We start from the raw sequence: 26,645 nt of genomic DNA, 5'->3' as shown, positions 1-26,645 counted from the left end.
TTTCAATTTTATCCCCGTGAGATTTATATTCTACCCACACACATTTGCAACTCTCCTGGGGTACCCTCACACATATTATTCCCTCATTTAGTAGATATTTTCACAAAAAAGTGAAATTTTCAAAAATCCAGAAAATTGGCTGAAAACGACTAAATATTAAGGACTCATTGGGCGAATCGCTCTGGAACTGAAATCGGAATGCTCACTGACATTTCCCCTATCTGAAAGTCTGATAATTGCCGGAAAAATTACTGAGTCGAAAAAAAAAAATTTTTCAACTTTTTTCAATTTTATCCCCGTGGGATTTATATTCTACCCACACACATTTGGAACTCTCCTGGGGTACCCTCACACATATTATTCCCTCATTTAGTGGATATTTTCACAAAAAAGTGAAATTTTTAAAAATCCAGAAAATTGGCTGAAAACGACTAAATATTAAGGACTCATTGGGCGAATCGCTCTGGAACTGAAATCGGAACACTCACTGACATTTCCCCTATCTGAAAGTCTGATAAACGCCGGAAAAATTACTAAGTCCAAAAAAAAATTTTTTTAAACTTTTTTCAATTTTATCCCCGTGGGATTTATATTCTACCCACACACATTTGGAACTCTCCTGGGGTACCCTCACACATATTATTCCCTCATTTAGTGGATATTTTCACAAAAAAGTGAAATTTTCAAAAATCCAGAAAATTGGCTGAAAACGACGAAATATTAAGGACTCATTGGGCGAATCGCTCTGGAACTGAAATCGGAACGCTCACTGACATTTCCCCTATCTGAAAGTCTGATAAACGCCGGAAAAATTACTAAGTCCAAAAAAAAATTTTTTTAAACTTTTTTCAATTTTATCCCCGTGGGATTTATATTCTACCCACACACATTTGGAACTCTCCTCGGGTACCCTCACACATATTATTCCCTCATTTAGTGGATATTTTCACAAAAAAGTGAAATTTTCAAAAATCCAGAAAATTGGCTGAAAACGACTAAATATTAAGGACTCATTGGGCGAATCGCTCTGGAACTGAAATCGGAACGCTCACTGACATTTTCCCTATCTGAAAGTCTGATAAACGCCGGAAAAATTACTAAGTCCAAAAAAAAATTTTTTTCAACTTTTTTCAATTTCACCCCCGTGGGATATATATTCTACCCACACACATTTGGAACTCTCCTGGGGTACCCTCACACATATTATTCCCTCATTTAGTGGATATTTTCACAAAAAAGTGAAATTTTTAAAAATCCAGAAAATTGGCTGAAAACGACTAAATATCAAGGACTCATTGGGCGAATCGCTCTGGAACTGAAATCGGAACGCTCACTGACATTTCCCCTATCTGAAAGTCTGATAAACGCCGGAAAAATTACTAAGTCCAAAAAAAATTTTTTTTAAACTTTTTTCAATTTTATCCCTGTGGGATTTATATTCTACCCACACACATTTGGAACTCTCCTGGGGTACCCTCACACATATTATTCCCTCATTTAGTGGATATTTTCACAAAAAAGTGAAATTTTCAAAAATCCAGAAAATTGGCTGAAAACGACTAAATATTAAGGACTCATAGGGCGAATCGCTCTGGAACTGAAATCGGAACGCTCCCTGACATTTTCCCTATCTGAAAGTCTGATAAACGCCGGAAAAATTACTAAGTCCAAAAAAAATTTTTTTTAAACTTTTTTCAATTTTATCCCCGTGGGATTTATATTCTACCCACACACATTTGGAACTCTCCTCGGGTACCCTCACACATATTATTCCCTCATTTAGTGGATATTTTCACAAAAAAGTGAAATTTTCAAAAATCCAGAAAATTGGCTGAAAACGACTAAATATTAAGGACTCATTGGGCGAATCGCTCTGGAACTGAAATCGGAACGCTCACTGACATTTCCCCTATCTGAAAGTCTGATAAACGCCGGAAAAATTACTAAGTCCAAAAAAAAATTTTTTTCAACTTTTTTCAATTTTATCCCCGTGGGATTTACATTCTACCCACACACATTTGGAACTCTCCTGGGGTACCCTCACACATATTATTCCCTCATTTAGTGGATATTTTCACAAAAAAGTGAAATTTTCAAAAATCCAGAAAATTGGCTGAAAACGACTAAATATTAAGGACTCATTGGGCGAATCGCTCTGGAACTGAAATCGGAATGCTCACTGACATTTCCCCTATCTGAAAGTCTGATAAATGCCGGAAAAATGACTAAGTGCAAAAAAATATAATTTTTCAACTTTTTTCAATTTTACCCCCGTGGGATATATATTCTACCCACACACATTTGGAACTCTCCTGGGGTACCCTCACACATATTATTCCCTCATTTAGCTGATATTTTCACAAAAAAGAGAAATTTTCAAAAATCCAGAAAGTTGGCTGAAAACGACTAAATATTAAGGACTCATTGGGCGAATCGCTCTGGAACTGAAATCGGAATACTCGCTGACATTTTCCCTATCTGAAAGTCTGATAAACGCCGGAAAAATTACTAAGTCCAAAAAAAAATGTTTTTCAACTTTTTTCAATTTTATCCCCGTGGGATATATATTCTACCCACACACATTTAGAACTCTCCTGGGGTACCCTCACACATATTATTCCCTCATTTAGTGGATATTTTCACAAAAAAGTTAAATTTTTAAAAATCCAGAAAATTGGCTTAAAACGACTAAATATCAAGGACTCATTGGGCGAATCGCTCTGGAACTGAAATCGGAACGCTCACTGACATTTTCCCTATCTGAAAGTCTGATAAACGCCGGAAAAATTACTGAGTCGAAAAAAAAAAAAATTTCAACTTTTTTCAATTTTATCCCCGTGGGATTTATATTCTACCCACACACATTTGGAACTCTCCTGGGGTACCCTCACACATATTATTCCCTCATTTAGTGGATATTTTTACAAAAAAGTGAAATTTTCAAAAATCCAGAAAATTGGCTGAAAACGACTAAATATTAAGGACTCATTGGGCGAATCGCTCTGGAACTGAAATCGGAACGCTCACTGACATTTTCCCTATCTGAAAGTCTGATAAACGCCGGAAAAATTACTAAGTCCCCAAAAAAATTTTTTTCAACTTTTTTCAATTTCACCCCCGTGGGATATATATTCTACCCACACACATTTAGAACTCTCCTGGGGTACCCTCACACATATTATTCCCTCATTTAGTGGATATCTTCACAAAAAAGTTAAATTTTTAAAAATCCAGAAAATTGGCTTAAAACGACTAAATATCAAGGACTCATTGGGCGAATCGCTCTGGAACTGAAATCGGAACGCTCACTGACATTTTCCCTATCTGAAAGTCTGATAAACGCCGGAAAAATTACTAAGTCCAAAAAAAAATTTTTTTCAACTTTTTTCAATTTTATCCCCGTGGGATTTATTTTCTACCCACACACATTTGGAACTCTCCTGGGGTACCCTCACACATATTATTCCCTCATTTAGTGGATATTTTCACAAAAAAGTGAAATTTACAAAAATCCAGAAAATTGGCTGAAAACGACTAAATATTAAGGACTCATTGGGCGAATCGCTCTGGAACTGAAATCGGAACGCTCACTGACATTTTCCCTATCTGAAAGTCTGATAAACGCCGGAAAAATTACTAAGTCCAAAAAAAAATTTTTCTCAACTTTTTTCAATTTTATCCCCGTGAGATTTATATTCTACCCACACACATTTGCAACTCTCCTGGGGTACCCTCACACATATTATTCCCTCATTTAGTAGATATTTTCACAAAAAAGTGAAATTTTCAAAAATCCAGAAAATTGGCTGAAAACGATTAAATATTAAGGACTCATTGGGCGAATCGCTCTGGAACTGAAATCGGAATGCTCACTGACATTTTCCCTATCTGAAAGTCTGATAAACGCCGGAAAAATTACTAAGTCCAAAAAAAAATTTTTTTCAACTTTTTTCAATTTCACCCCCGTGGGATATATATTCTACCCACACACATTTGGAACTCTCCTGGGGTACCCTCACACATATTATTCCCTCATTTAGTGGATATTTTCACAAAAAAGTGAAATTTTTAAAAATCCAGAAAATTGGCTGAAAACGACTAAATATCAAGGACTCATTGGGCGAATCGCTCTGGAACTGAAATCGGAACGCTCACTGACATTTCCCCTATCTGAAAGTCTGATAAACGCCGGAAAAATTACTAAGTCCAAAAAAAATTTTTTTTAAACTTTTTTCAATTTTATCCCCGTGGGATTTATATTCTACCCACACACATTTGGAACTCTCCTGGGGTACCCTCACACATATTATTCCCTCATTTAGTGGATATTTTCACAAAAAAGTGAAATTTTCAAAAATCCAGAAAATTGGCTGAAAACGACTAAATATTAAGGACTCATAGGGCGAATCGCTCTGGAACTGAAATCGGAACGCTCCCTGACATTTTCCCTATCTGAAAGTCTGATAAACGCCGGAAAAATTACTAAGTCCAAAAAAAATTTTTTTTAAACTTTTTTCAATTTTATCCCCGTGGGATTTATATTCTACCCACACACATTTGGAACTCTCCTCGGGTACCCTCACACATATTATTCCCTCATTTAGTGGATATTTTCACAAAAAAGTGAAATTTTCAAAAATCCAGAAAATTGGCTGAAAACGACTAAATATTAAGGACTCATTGGGCGAATCGCTCTGGAACTGAAATCGGAACGCTCACTGACATTTTCCCTATCTGAAAGTCTGATAAACGCCGGAAAAATTACTAAGTCCCCAAAAAAATTTTTTTCAACTTTTTTCAATTTCACCCCCGTGGGATATATATTCTACCCACACACATTTAGAACTCTCCTGGGGTACCCTCACACATATTATTCCCTCATTTAGTGGATATCTTCACAAAAAAGTTAAATTTTTAAAAATCCAGAAAATTGGCTTAAAACGACTAAATATCAAGGACTCATTGGGCGAATCGCTCTGGAACTGAAATCGGAACGCTCACTGACATTTTCCCTATCTGAAAGTCTGATAAACGCCGGAAAAATTACTAAGTCCAAAAAAAAATTTTTTTCAACTTTTTTCAATTTTATCCCCGTGGGATTTATTTTCTACCCACACACATTTGGAACTCTCCTGGGGTACCCTCACACATATTATTCCCTCATTTAGTGGATATTTTCACAAAAAAGTGAAATTTACAAAAATCCAGAAAATTGGCTGAAAACGACTAAATATTAAGGACTCATTGGGCGAATCGCTCTGGAACTGAAATCGGAACGCTCACTGACATTTTCCCTATCTGAAAGTCTGATAAACGCCGGAAAAATTACTAAGTCCAAAAAAAAATTTTTCTCAACTTTTTTCAATTTTATCCCCGTGAGATTTATATTCTACCCACACACATTTGCAACTCTCCTGGGGTACCCTCACACATATTATTCCCTCATTTAGTAGATATTTTCACAAAAAAGTGAAATTTTCAAAAATCCAGAAAATTGGCTGAAAACGATTAAATATTAAGGACTCATTGGGCGAATCGCTCTGGAACTGAAATCGGAATGCTCACTGACATTTTCCCTATCTGAAAGTCTGATAAACGCCGGAAAAATTACTAAGTCCAAAAAAAAATTTTTTTCAACTTTTTTCAATTTCACCCCCGTGGGATATATATTCTACCCACACACATTTGGAACTCTCCTGGGGTACCCTCACACATATTATTCCCTCATTTAGTGGATATTTTCACAAAAAAGTGAAATTTTTAAAAATCCAGAAAATTGGCTGAAAACGACTAAATATCAAGGACTCATTGGGCGAATCGCTCTGGAACTGAAATCGGAACGCTCACTGACATTTCCCCTATCTGAAAGTCTGATAAACGCCGGAAAAATTACTAAGTCCAAAAAAAATTTTTTTTAAACTTTTTTCAATTTTATCCCCGTGGGATTTATATTCTACCCACACACATTTGGAACTCTCCTGGGGTACCCTCACACATATTATTCCCTCATTTAGTGGATATTTTCACAAAAAAGTGAAATTTTCAAAAATCCAGAAAATTGGCTGAAAACGACTAAATATTAAGGACTCATAGGGCGAATCGCTCTGGAACTGAAATCGGAACGCTCCCTGACATTTTCCCTATCTGAAAGTCTGATAAACGCCGGAAAAATTACTAAGTCCAAAAAAAATTTTTTTTAAACTTTTTTCAATTTTATCCCCGTGGGATTTATATTCTACCCACACACATTTGGAACTCTCCTCGGGTACCCTCACACATATTATTCCCTCATTTAGTGGATATTTTCACAAAAAAGTGAAATTTTCAAAAATCCAGAAAATTGGCTGAAAACGACTAAATATTAAGGACTCATTGGGCGAATCGCTCTGGAACTGAAATCGGAACGCTCACTGACATTTCCCCTATCTGAAAGTCTGATAAACGCCGGAAAAATTACTAAGTCCAAAAAAAAATTTTTTTCAACTTTTTTCAATTTTATCCCCGTGGGATTTACATTCTACCCACACACATTTGGAACTCTCCTGGGGTACCCTCACACATATTATTCCCTCATTTAGTGGATATTTTCACAAAAAAGAGAAATTTTCAAAAATCCAGAAAGTTGGCTGAAAACGACTAAATATTAAGGACTCATTGGGCGAATCGCTCTGGAACTGAAATCGGAATGCTCACTGACATTTCCCCTATCTGAAAGTCTGATAAATGCCGGAAAAATGACTAAGTGCAAAAAAATATAATTTTTCAACTTTTTTCAATTTTACCCCCGTGGGATATATATTCTACCCACACACATTTGGAACTCTCCTGGGGTACCCTCACACATATTATTCCCTCATTTAGCTGATATTTTCACAAAAAAGAGAAATTTTCAAAAATCCAGAAAGTTGGCTGAAAACGACTAAATATTAAGGACTCATTGGGCGAATCGCTCTGGAACTGAAATCGGAATGCTCGCTGACATTTTCCCTATCTGAAAGTCTGATAAACGCCGGAAAAATTACTAAGTCCAAAAAAAAATGTTTTTCAACTTTTTTCAATTTTATCCCCGTGGGATATATATTCTACCCACACACATTTAGAACTCTCCTGGGGTACCCTCACACATATTATTCCCTCATTTAGTGGATATCTTCACAAAAAAGTAAAATTTTTAAAAATCCAGAAAATTGGCTTAAAACGACTAAATATCAAGGACTCATTGGGCGAATCGCTCTGGAACTGAAATCGGAACGCTCACTGACATTTTCCCTATCTGAAAGTCTGATAAACGCCGGAAAAATTACTAAGTCCAAAAAAAAATTTTTTTCAACTTTTTTCAATTTTATCCCCGTGGGATTTATTTTCTACCCACACACATTTGGAACTCTCCTGGGGTACCCTCACACATATTATTCCCTCATTTAGTGGATATTTTCACAAAAAAGTGAAATTTACAAAAATCCAGAAAATTGGCTGAAAACGACTAAATATTAAGGACTCATTGGGCGAATCGCTCTGGAACTGAAATCGGAACGCTCACTGACATTTTCCCTATCTGAAAGTCTGATAAACGCCGGAAAAATTACTAAGTCCAAAAAAAAATTTTTCTCAACTTTTTTCAATTTTATCCCCGTGAGATTTATATTCTACCCACACACATTTGCAACTCTCCTGGGGTACCCTCACACATATTATTCCCTCATTTAGTAGATATTTTCACAAAAAAGTGAAATTTTCAAAAATCCAGAAAATTGGCTGAAAACGACTAAATATTAAGGACTCATTGGGCGAATCGCTCTGGAACTGAAATCGGAATGCTCACTGACATTTCCCCTATCTGAAAGTCTGATAATTGCCGGAAAAATTACTGAGTCGAAAAAAAAAAATTTTTCAACTTTTTTCAATTTTATCCCCGTGGGATTTATATTCTACCCACACACATTTGGAACTCTCCTGGGGTACCCTCACACATATTATTCCCTCATTTAGTGGATATTTTCACAAAAAAGTGAAATTTTTAAAAATCCAGAAAATTGGCTGAAAACGACTAAATATTAAGGACTCATTGGGCGAATCGCTCTGGAACTGAAATCGGAACACTCACTGACATTTCCCCTATCTGAAAGTCTGATAAACGCCGGAAAAATTACTAAGTCCAAAAAAAAATTTTTTTAAACTTTTTTCAATTTTATCCCCGTGGGATTTATATTCTACCCACACACATTTGGAACTCTCCTGGGGTACCCTCACACATATTATTCCCTCATTTAGTGGATATTTTCACAAAAAAGTGAAATTTTCAAAAATCCAGAAAATTGGCTGAAAACGACGAAATATTAAGGACTCATTGGGCGAATCGCTCTGGAACTGAAATCGGAACGCTCACTGACATTTCCCCTATCTGAAAGTCTGATAAACGCCGGAAAAATTACTAAGTCCAAAAAAAAATTTTTTTAAACTTTTTTCAATTTTATCCCCGTGGGATTTATATTCTACCCACACACATTTGGAACTCTCCTCGGGTACCCTCACACATATTATTCCCTCATTTAGTGGATATTTTCACAAAAAAGTGAAATTTTCAAAAATCCAGAAAATTGGCTGAAAACGACTAAATATTAAGGACTCATTGGGCGAATCGCTCTGGAACTGAAATCGGAACGCTCACTGACATTTTCCCTATCTGAAAGTCTGATAAACGCCGGAAAAATTACTAAGTCCAAAAAAAAATTTTTTTCAACTTTTTTCAATTTCACCCCCGTGGGATATATATTCTACCCACACACATTTGGAACTCTCCTGGGGTACCCTCACACATATTATTCCCTCATTTAGTGGATATTTTCACAAAAAAGTGAAATTTTTAAAAATCCAGAAAATTGGCTGAAAACGACTAAATATCAAGGACTCATTGGGCGAATCGCTCTGGAACTGAAATCGGAACGCTCACTGACATTTCCCCTATCTGAAAGTCTGATAAACGCCGGAAAAATTACTAAGTCCAAAAAAAATTTTTTTTAAACTTTTTTCAATTTTATCCCTGTGGGATTTATATTCTACCCACACACATTTGGAACTCTCCTGGGGTACCCTCACACATATTATTCCCTCATTTAGTGGATATTTTCACAAAAAAGTGAAATTTTCAAAAATCCAGAAAATTGGCTGAAAACGACTAAATATTAAGGACTCATAGGGCGAATCGCTCTGGAACTGAAATCGGAACGCTCCCTGACATTTTCCCTATCTGAAAGTCTGATAAACGCCGGAAAAATTACTAAGTCCAAAAAAAATTTTTTTTAAACTTTTTTCAATTTTATCCCCGTGGGATTTATATTCTACCCACACACATTTGGAACTCTCCTCGGGTACCCTCACACATATTATTCCCTCATTTAGTGGATATTTTCACAAAAAAGTGAAATTTTCAAAAATCCAGAAAATTGGCTGAAAACGACTAAATATTAAGGACTCATTGGGCGAATCGCTCTGGAACTGAAATCGGAACGCTCACTGACATTTCCCCTATCTGAAAGTCTGATAAACGCCGGAAAAATTACTAAGTCCAAAAAAAAATTTTTTTCAACTTTTTTCAATTTTATCCCCGTGGGATTTACATTCTACCCACACACATTTGGAACTCTCCTGGGGTACCCTCACACATATTATTCCCTCATTTAGTGGATATTTTCACAAAAAAGTGAAATTTTCAAAAATCCAGAAAATTGGCTGAAAACGACTAAATATTAAGGACTCATTGGGCGAATCGCTCTGGAACTGAAATCGGAATGCTCACTGACATTTCCCCTATCTGAAAGTCTGATAAATGCCGGAAAAATGACTAAGTGCAAAAAAATATAATTTTTCAACTTTTTTCAATTTTACCCCCGTGGGATATATATTCTACCCACACACATTTGGAACTCTCCTGGGGTACCCTCACACATATTATTCCCTCATTTAGCTGATATTTTCACAAAAAAGAGAAATTTTCAAAAATCCAGAAAGTTGGCTGAAAACGACTAAATATTAAGGACTCATTGGGCGAATCGCTCTGGAACTGAAATCGGAATGCTCGCTGACATTTTCCCTATCTGAAAGTCTGATAAACGCCGGAAAAATTACTAAGTCCAAAAAAAAATGTTTTTCAACTTTTTTCAATTTTATCCCCGTGGGATATATATTCTACCCACACACATTTAGAACTCTCCTGGGGTACCCTCACACATATTATTCCCTCATTTAGTGGATATTTTCACAAAAAAGTTAAATTTTTAAAAATCCAGAAAATTGGCTTAAAACGACTAAATATCAAGGACTCATTGGGCGAATCGCTCTGGAACTGAAATCGGAACGCTCACTGACATTTTCCCTATCTGAAAGTCTGATAAACGCCGGAAAAATTACTAAGTCCAAAAAAAAATTTTTTTCAACTTTTTTCAATTTTATCCCCGTGGGATTTATATTCTACCCACACACATTTGCAACTCTCCTGGGGTACCCTCACACATATTATTCCCTCATTTAGTGGATATTTTCACAAAAAAGTGAAATTTACAAAAATCCAGAAAATTGGCTGAAAACGACTAAATATTAAGGACTCATTGGGCGAATCGCTCTGGAACTGAAATCGGAACGCTCACTGACATTTTCCCTATCTGAAAGTCTGATAAACGCCGGAAAAATTACTAAGTCCAAAAAAAAATTTTTCTCAACTTTTTTCAATTTTATCCCCGTGAGATTTATATTCTACCCACACACATTTGCAACTCTCCTGGGGTACCCTCACACATATTATTCCCTCATTTAGTAGATATTTTCACAAAAAAGTGAAATTTTCAAAAATCCAGAAAATTGGCTGAAAACGACTAAATATTAAGGACTCATTGGGCGAATCGCTCTGGAACTGAAATCGGAATGCTCACTGACATTTCCCCTATCTGAAAGTCTGATAATTGCCGGAAAAATTACTGAGTCGAAAAAAAAAAATTTTTCAACTTTTTTCAATTTTATCCCCGTGGGATTTATATTCTACCCACACACATTTGGAACTCTCCTGGGGTACCCTCACACATATTATTCCCTCATTTAGTGGATATTTTCACAAAAAAGTGAAATTTTTAAAAATCCAGAAAATTGGCTGAAAACGACTAAATATTAAGGACTCATTGGGCGAATCGCTCTGGAACTGAAATCGGAACACTCACTGACATTTCCCCTATCTGAAAGTCTGATAAACGCCGGAAAAATTACTAAGTCCAAAAAAAAATTTTTTTAAACTTTTTTCAATTTTATCCCCGTGGGATTTATATTCTACCCACACACATTTGGAACTCTCCTGGGGTACCCTCACACATATTATTCCCTCATTTAGTGGATATTTTCACAAAAAAGTGAAATTTTCAAAAATCCAGAAAATTGGCTGAAAACGACGAAATATTAAGGACTCATTGGGCGAATCGCTCTGGAACTGAAATCGGAACGCTCACTGACATTTCCCCTATCTGAAAGTCTGATAAACGCCGGAAAAATTACTAAGTCCAAAAAAAAATTTTTTTAAACTTTTTTCAATTTTATCCCCGTGGGATTTATATTCTACCCACACACATTTGGAACTCTCCTCGGGTACCCTCACACATATTATTCCCTCATTTAGTGGATATTTTCACAAAAAAGTGAAATTTTCAAAAATCCAGAAAATTGGCTGAAAACGACTAAATATTAAGGACTCATTGGGCGAATCGCTCTGGAACTGAAATCGGAACGCTCACTGACATTTTCCCTATCTGAAAGTCTGATAAACGCCGGAAAAATTACTAAGTCCAAAAAAAAATTTTTTTCAACTTTTTTCAATTTCACCCCCGTGGGATATATATTCTACCCACACACATTTGGAACTCTCCTGGGGTACCCTCACACATATTATTCCCTCATTTAGTGGATATTTTCACAAAAAAGTGAAATTTTTAAAAATCCAGAAAATTGGCTGAAAACGACTAAATATCAAGGACTCATTGGGCGAATCGCTCTGGAACTGAAATCGGAACGCTCACTGACATTTCCCCTATCTGAAAGTCTGATAAACGCCGGAAAAATTACTAAGTCCAAAAAAAATTTTTTTTAAACTTTTTTCAATTTTATCCCTGTGGGATTTATATTCTACCCACACACATTTGGAACTCTCCTGGGGTACCCTCACACATATTATTCCCTCATTTAGTGGATATTTTCACAAAAAAGTGAAATTTTCAAAAATCCAGAAAATTGGCTGAAAACGACTAAATATTAAGGACTCATAGGGCGAATCGCTCTGGAACTGAAATCGGAACGCTCCCTGACATTTTCCCTATCTGAAAGTCTGATAAACGCCGGAAAAATTACTAAGTCCAAAAAAAATTTTTTTTAAACTTTTTTCAATTTTATCCCCGTGGGATTTATATTCTACCCACACACATTTGGAACTCTCCTCGGGTACCCTCACACATATTATTCCCTCATTTAGTGGATATTTTCACAAAAAAGTGAAATTTTCAAAAATCCAGAAAATTGGCTGAAAACGACTAAATATTAAGGACTCATTGGGCGAATCGCTCTGGAACTGAAATCGGAACGCTCACTGACATTTCCCCTATCTGAAAGTCTGATAAACGCCGGAAAAATTACTAAGTCCAAAAAAAAATTTTTTTCAACTTTTTTCAATTTTATCCCCGTGGGATTTACATTCTACCCACACACATTTGGAACTCTCCTGGGGTACCCTCACACATATTATTCCCTCATTTAGTGGATATTTTCACAAAAAAGTGAAATTTTCAAAAATCCAGAAAATTGGCTGAAAACGACTAAATATTAAGGACTCATTGGGCGAATCGCTCTGGAACTGAAATCGGAATGCTCACTGACATTTCCCCTATCTGAAAGTCTGATAAATGCCGGAAAAATGACTAAGTGCAAAAAAATATAATTTTTCAACTTTTTTCAATTTTACCCCCGTGGGATATATATTCTACCCACACACATTTGGAACTCTCCTGGGGTACCCTCACACATATTATTCCCTCATTTAGCTGATATTTTCACAAAAAAGAGAAATTTTCAAAAATCCAGAAAGTTGGCTGAAAACGACTAAATATTAAGGACTCATTGGGCGAATCGCTCTGGAACTGAAATCGGAATGCTCGCTGACATTTTCCCTATCTGAAAGTCTGATAAACGCCGGAAAAATTACTAAGTCCAAAAAAAAATGTTTTTCAACTTTTTTCAATTTTATCCCCGTGGGATATATATTCTACCCACACACATTTAGAACTCTCCTGGGGTACCCTCACACATATTATTCCCTCATTTAGTGGATATTTTCACAAAAAAGTTAAATTTTTAAAAATCCAGAAAATTGGCTTAAAACGACTAAATATCAAGGACTCATTGGGCGAATCGCTCTGGAACTGAAATCGGAACGCTCACTGACATTTTCCCTATCTGAAAGTCTGATAAACGCCGGAAAAATTACTAAGTCCAAAAAAAAATTTTTTTCAACTTTTTTCAATTTTATCCCCGTGGGATTTATATTCTACCCACACACATTTGCAACTCTCCTGGGGTACCCTCACACATATTATTCCCTCATTTAGTAGATATTTTCACAAAAAAGTGAAATTTTCAAAAATCCAGAAAATTGGCTGAAAACGACTAAATATTAAGGACTCATTGGGCGAATCGCTCTGGAACTGAAATCGGAATGCTCACTGACATTTTCCCTATCTGAAAGTCTGATAAACGCCGGAAAAATTACTAAGTCCAAAAAAAAATTTTTCTCAACTTTTTTCAATTTTATCCCCGTGAGATTTATATTCTACCCACACACATTTGCAACTCTCCTGGGGTACCCTCACACATATTATTCCCTCATTTAGTAGATATTTTCACAAAAAAGTGAAATTTTCAAAAATCCAGAAAATTGGCTGAAAACGACTAAATATTAAGGACTCATTGGGCGAATCGCTCTGGAACTGAAATCGGAATGCTCACTGACATTTCCCCTATCTGAAAGTCTGATAAACGCCGGAAAAATTACTGAGTCGAAAAAAAAAAATTTTTCAACTTTTTTCAATTTTATCCCCGTGGGATTTATATTCTACCCACACACATTTGGAACTCTCCTGGGGTACCCTCACACATATTATTCCCTCATTTAGTGGATATTTTCACAAAAAAGTGAAATTTTTAAAAATCCAGAAAATTGGCTGAAAACGACTAAATATTAAGGACTCATTGGGCGAATCGCTCTGGAACTGAAATCGGAACACTCACTGACATTTCCCCTATCTGAAAGTCTGATAAACGCCGGAAAAATTACTAAGTCCAAAAAAAAATTTTTTTAAACTTTTTTCAATTTTATCCCCGTGGGATTTATATTCTACCCACACACATTTGGAACTCTCCTGGGGTACCCTCACACATATTATTCCCTCATTTAGTGGATATTTTCACAAAAAAGTGAAATTTTCAAAAATCCAGAAAATTGGCTGAAAACGACGAAATATTAAGGACTCATTGGGTGAATCGCTCTGGAACTGAAATCGGAACGCTCACTGACATTTCCCCTATCTGAAAGTCTGATAAACGCCGGAAAAATTACTAAGTCCAAAAAAAAAATTTTTTAAACTTTTTTCAATTTTATCCCCGTGGGATTTATATTCTACCCACACACATTTGGAACTCTCCTCGGGTACCCTCACACATATTATTCCCTCATTTAGTGGATATTTTCACAAAAAAGTGAAATTTTCAAAAATCCAGAAAATTGGCTGAAAACGACTAAATATTAAGGACTCATTGGGCGAATCGCTCTGGAACTGAAATCGGAACGCTCACTGACATTTTCCCTATCTGAAAGTCTGATAAACGCCGGAAAAATTACTAAGTCCAAAAAAAAAATTTTTTCAACTTTTTTCAATTTCACCCCCGTGGGATATATATTCTACCCACACACATTTGGAACTCTCCTGGGGTACCCTCACACATATTATTCCCTCATTTAGTGGATATTTTCACAAAAAAGTGAAATTTTTAAAAATCCAGAAAATTGGCTGAAAACGACTAAATATCAAGGACTCATTGGGCGAATCGCTCTGGAACTGAAATCGGAACGCTCACTGACATTTCCCCTATCTGAAAGTCTGATAAACGCCGGAAAAATTACTAAGTCCAAAAAAAATTTTTTTTAAACTTTTTTCAATTTTATCCCCGTGGGATTTATATTCTACCCACACACATTTGGAACTCTCCTGGGGTACCCTCACACATATTATTCCCTCATTTAGTGGATATTTTCACAAAAAAGTGAAATTTTTAAAAATCCAGAAAATTGGCTGAAAACGACTAAATATTAAGGACTCATTGGGCGAATCGCTCTGGAACTGAAATCGGAACACTCACTGACATTTCCCCTATCTGAAAGTCTGATAAACGCCGGAAAAATTACTAAGTCCAAAAAAAAATTTTTTTAAACTTTTTTCAATTTTATCCCCGTGGGATTTATATTCTACCCACACACATTTGGAACTCTCCTGGGGTACCCTCACACATATTATTCCCTCATTTAGTGGATATTTTCACAAAAAAGTGAAATTTTCAAAAATCCAGAAAATTGGCTGAAAACGACGAAATATTAAGGACTCATTGGGTGAATCGCTCTGGAACTGAAATCGGAACGCTCACTGACATTTCCCCTATCTGAAAGTCTGATAAACGCCGGAAAAATTACTAAGTCCAAAAAAAAAATTTTTTAAACTTTTTTCAATTTTATCCCCGTGGGATTTATATTCTACCCACACACATTTGGAACTCTCCTCGGGTACCCTCACACATATTATTCCCTCATTTAGTGGATATTTTCACAAAAAAGTGAAATTTTCAAAAATCCAGAAAATTGGCTGAAAACGACTAAATATTAAGGACTCATTGGGCGAATCGCTCTGGAACTGAAATCGGAACGCTCACTGACATTTCCCCTATCTGAAAGTCTGATAAACGCCGGAAAAATTACTAAGTCCAAAAAAAATTTTTTTTAAACTTTTTTCAATTTTATCCCCGTGGGATTTATATTCTACCCACACACATTTGGAACTCTCCTGGGGTACCCTCACACATATTATTCCCTCATTTAGTGGATATTTTCACAAAAAAGTGAAATTTTTAAAAATCCAGAAAATTGGCTGAAAACGACTAAATATTAAGGACTCATTGGGCGAATCGCTCTGGAACTGAAATCGGAACACTCACTGACATTTCCCCTATCTGAAAGTCTGATAAACGCCGGAAAAATTACTAAGTCCAAAAAAAAATTTTTTTAAACTTTTTTCAATTTTATCCCCGTGGGATTTATATTCTACCCACACACATTTGGAACTCTCCTGGGGTACCCTCACACATATTATTCCCTCATTTAGTGGATATTTTCACAAAAAAGTGAAATTTTCAAAAATCCAGAAAATTGGCTGAAAACGACGAAATATTAAGGACTCATTGGGTGAATCGCTCTGGAACTGAAATCGGAACGCTCACTGACATTTCCCCTATCTGAAAGTCTGATAAACGCCGGAAAAATTACTAAGTCCAAAAAAAAAATTTTTTAAACTTTTTTCAATTTTATCCCCGTGGGATTTATATTCTACCCACACACATTTGGAACTCTCCTCGGGTACCCTCACACATATTATTCCCTCATTTAGTGGATATTTTCACAAAAAAGTGAAATTTTTAAAAATCCAGAAAATTGGCTGAAAACGACTAAATATCAAGGACTCATTGGGCGAATCGCTCTGGAACTGAAATCGGAACGCTCACTGACATTTCCCCTATCTGAAAGTCTGATAAACGCCGGAAAAATTACTAAGTCCAAAAAAAATTTTTTTTAAACTTTTTTCAATTTTATCCCCGTGGGATTTATATTCTACCCACACACATTTGGAACTCTCCTGGGGTACCCTCACACATATTATTCCCTCATTTAGTGGATATTTTCACAAAAAAGTGAAATTTTCAAAAATCCAGAAAATTGGCTGAAAACGACTAAATATTAAGGACTCATTGGGCGAATCGCTCTGGAACTGAAATCGGAACGCTCCCTGACATTTTCCCTATCTGAAAGTCTGATAAACGCCGGAAAAATTACTAAGTCCAAAAAAAAATTTTTTTCAACTTTTTTCAATTTTATCCCCGTGGGATTTACATTCTACCCACACACATTTGGAACTCTCCTGGGGTACCCTCACACATATTATTCCCTCATTTAGTGGATATTTTCACAAAAAAGTGAAATTTTCAAAAATCCTGAAAATTGGCTGAAAACGACTAAATATTAAGGAATAATTGGGCGAATCGCTCTGAAACTGAAATCGGAACGCTCACTGACATTTCCCCTATCTGAAAGTCTGATAAACGCCGGAAAAATTACTAAGTCCAAAAAAAAATTTTTTTCAACTTTTTTCAATTTTATCCCCGTGGGATTTACATTCTACCCACATACATTTGGAACTCTCCTGGGGTACCCTCACACATATTATTCCCTCATTTAGTGGATATTTTCACAAAAAAGTGAAATTTTCAAAATCCAGAAAATTGGCTGAAAACGACTAAATATTAAGGAATAATTGGGCGAATCGCTCTGGAACTGAAATCGGAACGCTCACTGACATTTTCCCTATCTGAAAGTCTGATAAACGCCGGAAAAAATACGAAGTCCAAAAAAAAATTTTTTTCAACTTTTTTCAATTTTATCCCCGTGGGATATATATTCTACCCACACACATTTGGAACTCTCCTGGGGTACCCTCACACATATTATTCCCTCATTTAGTGGATATTTTCACAAAAAAGTGAAATTTTCAAAAATCCAGAAAATTGGCTGAAAACGACTAAATATTAAGGACTCATTGGGCGAATCACTCTGGAACTGAAATCGGAACGCTCACTGACATTTCCCCTATCTGAAAGTCTGATAAACGCCGGAAAAATTACTAAGTCGAAAAAAAAAAATTTTTCAACTTTTTTCAATTTTATCCCCGTGGGATTTATATTCTACCCACACACATTTGGAACTCTCCTGGGGTACCCTCACTCATATTATTCCCTCATTTAGTGGATATTTTCACAAAAAAGTGAAATTTTTAAAAATCCAGAAAATTGGCTGAAAACGACTAAATATCAAGGACTCATTGGGCGAATCACTCTGGAACTGAAATCGGAATGCTCACTGACATTTCCCCTATCTGAAAGTCTGATAAACGCCGGAAAAATTACTAAGTCCAAAAAAAAATTTTTTAAAACTTTTTTCAATTTTATCCCCGTGGGATTTATATTCTACCCACACACATTTGGAACTCTCCTGGGGTACCCTCACACATATTATTCCCTCATTTAGTGGATATTTTCACAAAAAAGTGAAATTTTCAAAAATCCAGAAAATTGGCTGAAAACGACTAAATATTAAGGACTCATTGGGCGAATCACTCTGGAACTGAAATCGGAACGCTCACTGACATTTCCCCTATCTGAAAGTCTGATAAACGCCGGAAAAATTACTAAGTCGAAAAAAAAAATTTTTCAACTTTTTTCAATTTTATCCCCGTGGGATTTATATTCTACCCACACACATTTGGACCTCTCCTGGGGTACCCTCACACATATTATTCCCTCATTTAGTGGATATTTTCACAAAAAAGTGAAATTTTTAAAAATCCAGAAAATTGGCTGAAAACGACTAAATATCAAGGACTCATTGGGCGAATCGCTCTGGAACTGAAATCGGAACGCTCACTGACATTTCCCCTATCTGAAAGTCTTATAAACGCCGGAAAAATTACTAAGTCCAAAAAAAAATTTTTTTCAACTGTTTTCAATTTTATCCCCGTGGGATTTACATTCTACCCACACACATTTGGAACTCTCCTGGGGTACCCTCACACATATTATTCCCTCATTTAGTAGATATTTTCACAAAAAAGTGAAATTTTCAAAAATCCAGAAAATTGGCTGAAAACGACTAAATATTAAGGACTCATTGGGCGAATCGCTCTGGAACTGAAATCGGAACGCTCACTGACATTTCCCCTATCTGAAAGTCTGATAAACGCCGGAAAAATTACTGAGTCGAAAAAAAAAATTTTTTCAACTTTTTTCAATTTTATCCCCGTGGGATTTATATTCTACCCGCACACATTTGGAACTCTCCTGGGGTACCCTCACACATATTATTCCCTCATTTAGTGGATATTTTCACAAAAAAGTGAAATTTTTAAAAATCCAGAAAATTGGCTGAAAACGACTAAATATCAAGGACTCATTGGGCGAATCGCTCTGGAACTGAAATCGGAACGCTCACTGACATTTCCCCTATCTGAAAGTCTGATAAACGCCGGAAAAATTACTAAGTCCAAAAAAAAATTTTTTTCAACTTTTTTCAATTTTATCCCCGTGGGATTTACATTCTACCCACACACATTTGGAACTCTCCTGGGGTACCCTCACACATATTATTCCCTCATTTAGTGGATATTTTCACAAAAAAGTGAAATTTTCAAAAATCCAGAAAATTGGCTGAAAACTACTAAATATTAAGGAATAATTGGGCGAATCGCTCTGGAACTGAAATCGGAATGCTCACTGACATTTTCCCTATCTGAAAGTCTGATAAACGCCGGAAAAAATACGAAGTCCAAAAAAAAATTTTTTTCAACTTTTTTCAATTTTATCCCCGTGGGATTTATATTCTACCCACACACATTTGGAACTCTCCTGGGGTACCCTCACACATATTATTCCCTCATTTAGTGGATATTTTCACAAAAAAGTGAAATTTTCAAAAATCCAGAAAATTGGCTGAAAACGACTAAATATTAAGGACTCATTGGGCGAATCGCTCTGGAACTGAAATCGGAACGCTCACTCACATTTCCCCTATCTGAAAGTCTGATAAACGCCGGAAAAATTACTAAGTCGAAAAAAAAAAATTTTTCAACTTTTTTCAATTTTATCCCCGTGGGATTTATATTCTACCCACACACATTTGGAACTCTCCTGGGGTACCCTCACTCATATTATTCCCTCATTTAGTGGATATTTTCACAAAAAAGTGAAATTTTTAAAAATCCAGAAAATTGGCTGAAAACGACTAAATATCAAGGACTCATTGGGCGAATCGCTCTGGAACTGAAATCGGAACGCTCACTGACATTTCCCCTATCTGAAAGTCTGATAAACGCCGGAAAAATTACTAAGTCCAAAAAAAAATTTTTTTAAACTTTTTTCAATTTTATCCCCGTGGGATTTATATTCTACCCACACACATTTGGAACTCTCCTGGGGTACCCTCACACATATTATTCCCTCATTTAGTGGATATTTTCACAAAAAAGTGAAATTTTCAAAAATCCAGAAAATTGGCTGAAAACGACTAAATATTAAGGACTCATTGGGCGAATCACTCTGGAACTGAAATCGGAACGCTCACTGACATTTCCCCTATCTGAAAGTCTGATAAACGCCGGAAAAATTACTAAGTCCAAAAAAAAATTTTTTAAAACTTTTTTCAATTTTATCCCCGTGGGATTTATATTCTACCCACACACATTTGGAACTCTCCTGGGGTACCCTCACACATATTATTCCCTCATTTAGTGGATATTTTCACAAAAAAGTGAAATTTTCAAAAATCCAGAAAATTGGCTGAAAACGACTAAATATTAAGGAATAATTGGGCGAATCGCTCTGGAACTGAAATCGGAACGCTCACTCACATTTTCCCTATCTGAAAGTCTGATAAACGCCGGAAAAATTACTAAGTCCAAAAAAAAATTTTTTTCAACTGTTTTCAATTTTATCCCCGTGGGATTTACATTCTACCCACACACATTTGGAACTCTCCTGGGGTACCCTCACACATATTATTCCATCATTTAGTGGATATTTTCACAAAAAAGTGAAATTTTCAAAAATCCAGAAAATTGGCTGAAAACGACTAAATATTAAGGACTCATTGGGCGAATCGCTCTGGAACTGAAATCGGAACGCTCACTGACATTTCCCCTATCTGAAAGTCTGATAAACGCCGGAAAAATTACTGAGTCGAAAAAAAAAAATTTTTCAACTTTTTTCAATTTTATCCCCGTGGGATTTATATTCTACCCGCACACATTTGGAACTCTCCTGGGGTACCCTCACACATATTATTCCCTCATTTAGTGGATATTTTCACAAAAAAGTGAAATTTTTAAAAATCCAGAAAATTGGCTGAAAACGACTAAATATCAATGACTCATTGGGCGAATCGCTCTGGAACTGAAATCGGAACGCTCACTGACATTTCCCCTATCTGAAAGTCTGATAAACGCCGGAAAAATTACTAAGTCCAAAAAAAAATTTTTTTCAACTTTTTTCAATTTTATCCCCGTGGGATTTACATTCTACCCACACACATTTGGAACTCTCCTGGGGTACCCTCACACATATTATTCCCTCATTTAGTGGATATTTTCACAAAAAAGTGAAATTTTCAAAAATCCAGAAAATTGGCTGAAAACGACTAAATATTAAGGAATAATTGGGCGAATCGCTCTGGAACTGAAATCGGAATGCTCACTGACATTTTCCCTATCTGAAAGTCTGATAAACGCCGGAAAAAATACGAAGTCCAAAAAAAAATTTTTTTCAACTTTTTTCAATTTTATCCCCGTGGGATTTATATTCTACCCACACACATTTGGAACTCTCCTGGGGTACCCTCACACATATTATTCCCTCATTTAGTGGATATTTTCACAAAAAAGTGAAATTTTCAAAAATCCAGAAAATTGGCTGAAAACGACTAAATATTAAGGACTCATTGGGCGAATCGCTCTGGAACTGAAATCGGAACGCTCACTGACATTTCCCCTATCTGAAAGTCTGATAAACGCCGGAAAAATTACTAAGTCGAAAAAAAAAAATTTTTCAACTTTTTTCAATTTTATCCCCGTGGGATTTATATTCTACCCACACACATTTGGAACTCTCCTGGGGTACCCTCACTCATATTATTCCCTCATTTAGTGGATATTTTCACAAAAAAGTGAAATTTTTAAAAATCCAGAAAATTGGCTGAAAACGACTAAATATCAAGGACTCATTGGGCGAATCGCTCTGGAACTGAAATCGGAACGCTCACTGACATTTCCCCTATCTGAAAGTCTGATAAACGCCGGAAAAATTACTAAGTCCAAAAAAAAATTTTTTAAAACTTTTTTCAATTTTATCCCCGTGGGATTTATATTCTACCCACACACATTTGGAACTCTCCTGGGGTACCCTCACACATATTATTCCCTCATTTAGTGGATATTTTCACAAAAAAGTGAAATTTTCAAAAATCCAGAAAATTGGCTGAAAACGACTAAATATTAAGGACTCATTGGGCGAATCACTCTGGAACTGAAATCGGAACGCTCACTGACATTTCACCTATCTGAAAGTCTGATAAACGCCGGAAAAATTACTAAGACCAAAAAAAAATTTTTTTCAACTTTTTTCAATTTTATCCCCGTGGGATTTATATTCTACCCACACACATTTGGAACTCTCCTGGGGTACCCTAACACATATTATTCCCTCATTTAGTGGATATTTTCACAAAAAAGTGAAATTTTCAAAAATCCAGAAAATTGGCTGAAAACGACTAAATATTAAGGACTCATTGGGCGAATCGCTCTGGAACTGAAATCGGAACGCTCACTGACATTTCCCCTATCTGAAAGTCTGATAAACGCCGGAAAAATTACTGAGTCGAAAAAAAAAATTTTTTCAACTTTTTTCAATTTTATCCCCGTGGGATTTATATTCTACCCGCACACATTTGGAACTCTCCTGGGGTACCCTCACACATATTATTCCCTCATTTAGTGGATATTTTCACAAAAAAGTGAAATTTTTAAAAATCCAGAAAATTGGCTGAAAACGACTAAATATCAAGGACTCATTGGGCGAATCGCTCTGGAACTGAAATCGGAACGCTCACTCACATTTCCCCTATCTGAAAGTCTGATAAACGCCGGAAAAATTACTAAGTCCAAAAAAAAATTTTTTTCAACTTTTTTCAATTTTATCCCCGTGGGATTTACATTCTACCCACACACATTTGGAACTCTCCTGGGGTACCCTCACACATATTATTCCCTCATTTAGTGGATATTTTCACAAAAAAGTGAAATTTTCAAAAATCCAGAAAATTGGCTGAAAACGACTAAATATTAAGGAATAATTGGGCGAATCGCTCTGGAACTGAAATCGGAATGCTCACTGACATTTTCCCTATCTGAAAGTCTGATAAACGCCGGAAAAAATACGAAGTCCAAAAAAAAATTTTTTTCAACTTTTTTCAATTTTATCCCCGTGGAATTTATATTCTACCCACACACATTTGGAACTCTCCTGGGGTACCCTCACACATATTATTCCCTCATTTAGTGGATATTTTCACAAAAAAGTGAAATTTTCAAAAATCCAGAAAATTGGCTGAAAACGACTAAATATTAAGGACTCATTGGGCGAATCGCTCTGGAACTGAAATCGGAACGCTCACTGACATTTCCCCTATCTGAAAGTCTGATAAACGCCGGAAAAATTACTAAGTCGAAAAAAAAAATTTTTTCAACTTTTTTCAATTTTATCCCCGTGGGATTTATATTCTACCCACACACATTTGGAACTCTCCTGGGGTACCCTCACTCATATTATTCCCTCATTTAGTGGATATTTTCACAAAAAAGTGAAATTTTTAAAAATCCAGAAAATTGGCTGAAAACGACTAAATATCAAGGACTCATTGGGCGAATCGCTCTGGAACTGAAATCGGAACGCTCACTGACATTTCCCCTATCTGAAAGTCTGATAAACGCCGGAAAAATTACTAAGTCCAAAAAAAAAATTTTTTCAACTTTTTTCAATTTTATCCCCGTGGGATTTATATTCTACCCACACACATTTGGAACTCTCCTGGGGTACCCTCACACATATTATTCCCTCATTTAGTGGATATTTTCACAAAAAAGTGAAATTTTTAAAAATCCAGAAAATTGGCTGAAAACGACTAAATATCAAGGACTCATTGGGCGAATCGCTCTGGAACTGAAATCGGAACGCTCACTGACATTTCCCCTATCTGAAAGTCTGATAAACGCCGGAAAAATTACTAAGTCCAAAAAAAAATTTTTTTAAACTTTTTTCAATTTTATCCCCGTGGGATTTATATTCTACCCACACACATTTGGAACTCTCCTGGGGTACCCTCACACATATTATTCCCTCATTTAGTGGATATTTTCACAAAAAAGTGAAATTTTCAAAAATCCAGAAAATTGGCTGAAAACGACTAAATATTAAGGACTCATTGGGCGAATCACTCTGGAACTGAAATCGGAACGCTCACTCACATTTTCCCTATCTGAAAGTCTGATAAACGCCGGAAAAATTACTAAGTCCAAAAAAAATTTTTTTTCAACTGTTTTCAATTTTATCCCCGTGGGATTTACATTCTACCCACACACATTTGGAACTCTCCTGGGGTACCCTCACACATATTATTCCATCATTTAGTGGATATTTTCACAAAAAAGTGAAATTTTCAAAAATCCAGAAAATTGGCTGAAAACGACTAAATATTAAGGACTCATTGGGCGAATCGCTCTGGAACTGAAATCGGAACGCTCACTGACATTTCCCCTATCTGAAAGTCTGATAAACGCCGGAAAAATTACTAAGTCCAAAAAAAAATTTTTTTCAACTTTTTTCAATTTTATCCCCGTGGGATTTATATTCTAGCCACACACATTTGGAACTCTCCTGGGGTACCCTCACACATATTATTCCCTCATTTAGTAGATATTTTCACAAAAAAGTGAAATTTTCAAAAATCCAGAAAATTGGCTGAAAACGACTAAATATTAAGGACTCATTGGGCGAATCGCTCTGGAACTGAAATCGGAACGCTCACTGACATTTCCCCTATCTGAAAGTCTGATAAACGCCGGAAAAATTACTGAGTCGAAAAAAAAATTTTTTTCAACTTTTTTCAATTTTATCCCCGTGGGATTTATATTCTACCCACACACATTTGGAACTCTCCTGGGGTACCCTCACACATATTATTCCCTCATTTAGTGGATATTTTCACAAAAAAGTGAAATTTTTAAAAATCCAGAAAATTGGCTGAAAACGACTAAATATCAAGGACTCATTGGGCGAATCGCTCTGGAACTGAAATCGGAACGCTCACTGACATTTCCCCTATCTGAAAGTCTGATAAACGCCGGAAAAATTACTAAGTCCAAAAAAAAATTTTTTAAAACTTTTTTCAATTTTATCCCCGTGGGATTTATATTCTACCCACACACATTTGGAACTCTCCTGGGGTACCCTCACACATATTATTCCCTCATTTAGTGGATATTTTCACAAAAAAGTGAAATTTTCAAAAATCCAGAAAATTGGCTGAAAACGACTAAATATTAAGGACTCATTGGGCGAATCACTCTGGAACTGAAATCGGAACGCTCACTGACATTTTCCCTATCTGAAAGTCTGATAAACGCCGGAAAAATTACTAAGTCCAAAAAAAAATTGTTTTCAACTGTTTTCAATTTTATCCCCGTGGGATTTATATTCTACCCACACACATTTGGAACTCTCCTGGGGTACCCTCACACATATTATTCCCTCATTTAGTAGATATTTTCACAAAAAAGTGAAATTTTCAAAAATCCAGAAAATTGGCTGAAAACGACTAAATATTAAGGACTCATTGGGCGAATCGCTCTGGAACTGAAATCGGAACGCTCACTGACATTTCCCCTATCTGAAAGTCTGATAAACGCCGGAAAAATTACTGAGTCGAAAAAAAAAATTTTTTCAACTTTTTTCAATTTTATCCCCGTGGGATTTATATTCTACCCACACACATTTGGAACTCTCCTGGGGTACCCTCACACATATTATTCCCTCATTTAGTGGATATTTTCACAAAAAAGTGAAATTTTCAAAAATCCAGAAAATTGGCTGAAAACGACTAAATATTAAGGACTCATTGGGCGAATCACTCTGGAACTGAAATCGGAACGCTCACTGACATTTTCCCTATCTGAAAGTCTGATAAACGCCGGAAAAATTACTAAGTCCAAAAAAAAATTTTTTTCAACTGTTTTCAATTTTATCCCCGTGGGATTTATATTCTACCCACACACATTTGGAACTCTCCTGGGGTACCCTCACACATATTATTCCCTCATTTAGTAGATATTTTCACAAAAAAGTGAAATTTTCAAAAATCCAGAAAATTGGCTGAAAACGACTAAATATTAAGGACTCATTGGGCGAATCGCTCTGGAACTGAAATCGGAACGCTCACTGACATTTCCCCTATCTGAAAGTCTGATAAACGCCGGAAAAATTACTAAGTCCAAAAAAAAATTTTTTAAAACTTTTTTCAATTTTATCCCCGTGGGATTTATATTCTACCCACACACATTTGGAACTCTCCTGGGGTACCCTCACACATATTATTCCCTCATTTAGTGGATATTTTCACAAAAAAGTGAAATTTTCAAAAATCCAGAAAA

This window comes from Phyllobates terribilis, unplaced genomic scaffold, assembly GCF_046119375.1.
Source record: "Phyllobates terribilis strain yellow unplaced genomic scaffold, ASM4611937v1 Scaffold_102__1_contigs__length_5892047, whole genome shotgun sequence".
NCBI classification, from domain to species: domain Eukaryota; kingdom Metazoa; phylum Chordata; class Amphibia; order Anura; family Dendrobatidae; genus Phyllobates; species Phyllobates terribilis.
Note: the sequence above shows the minus strand (reverse complement) of the source record.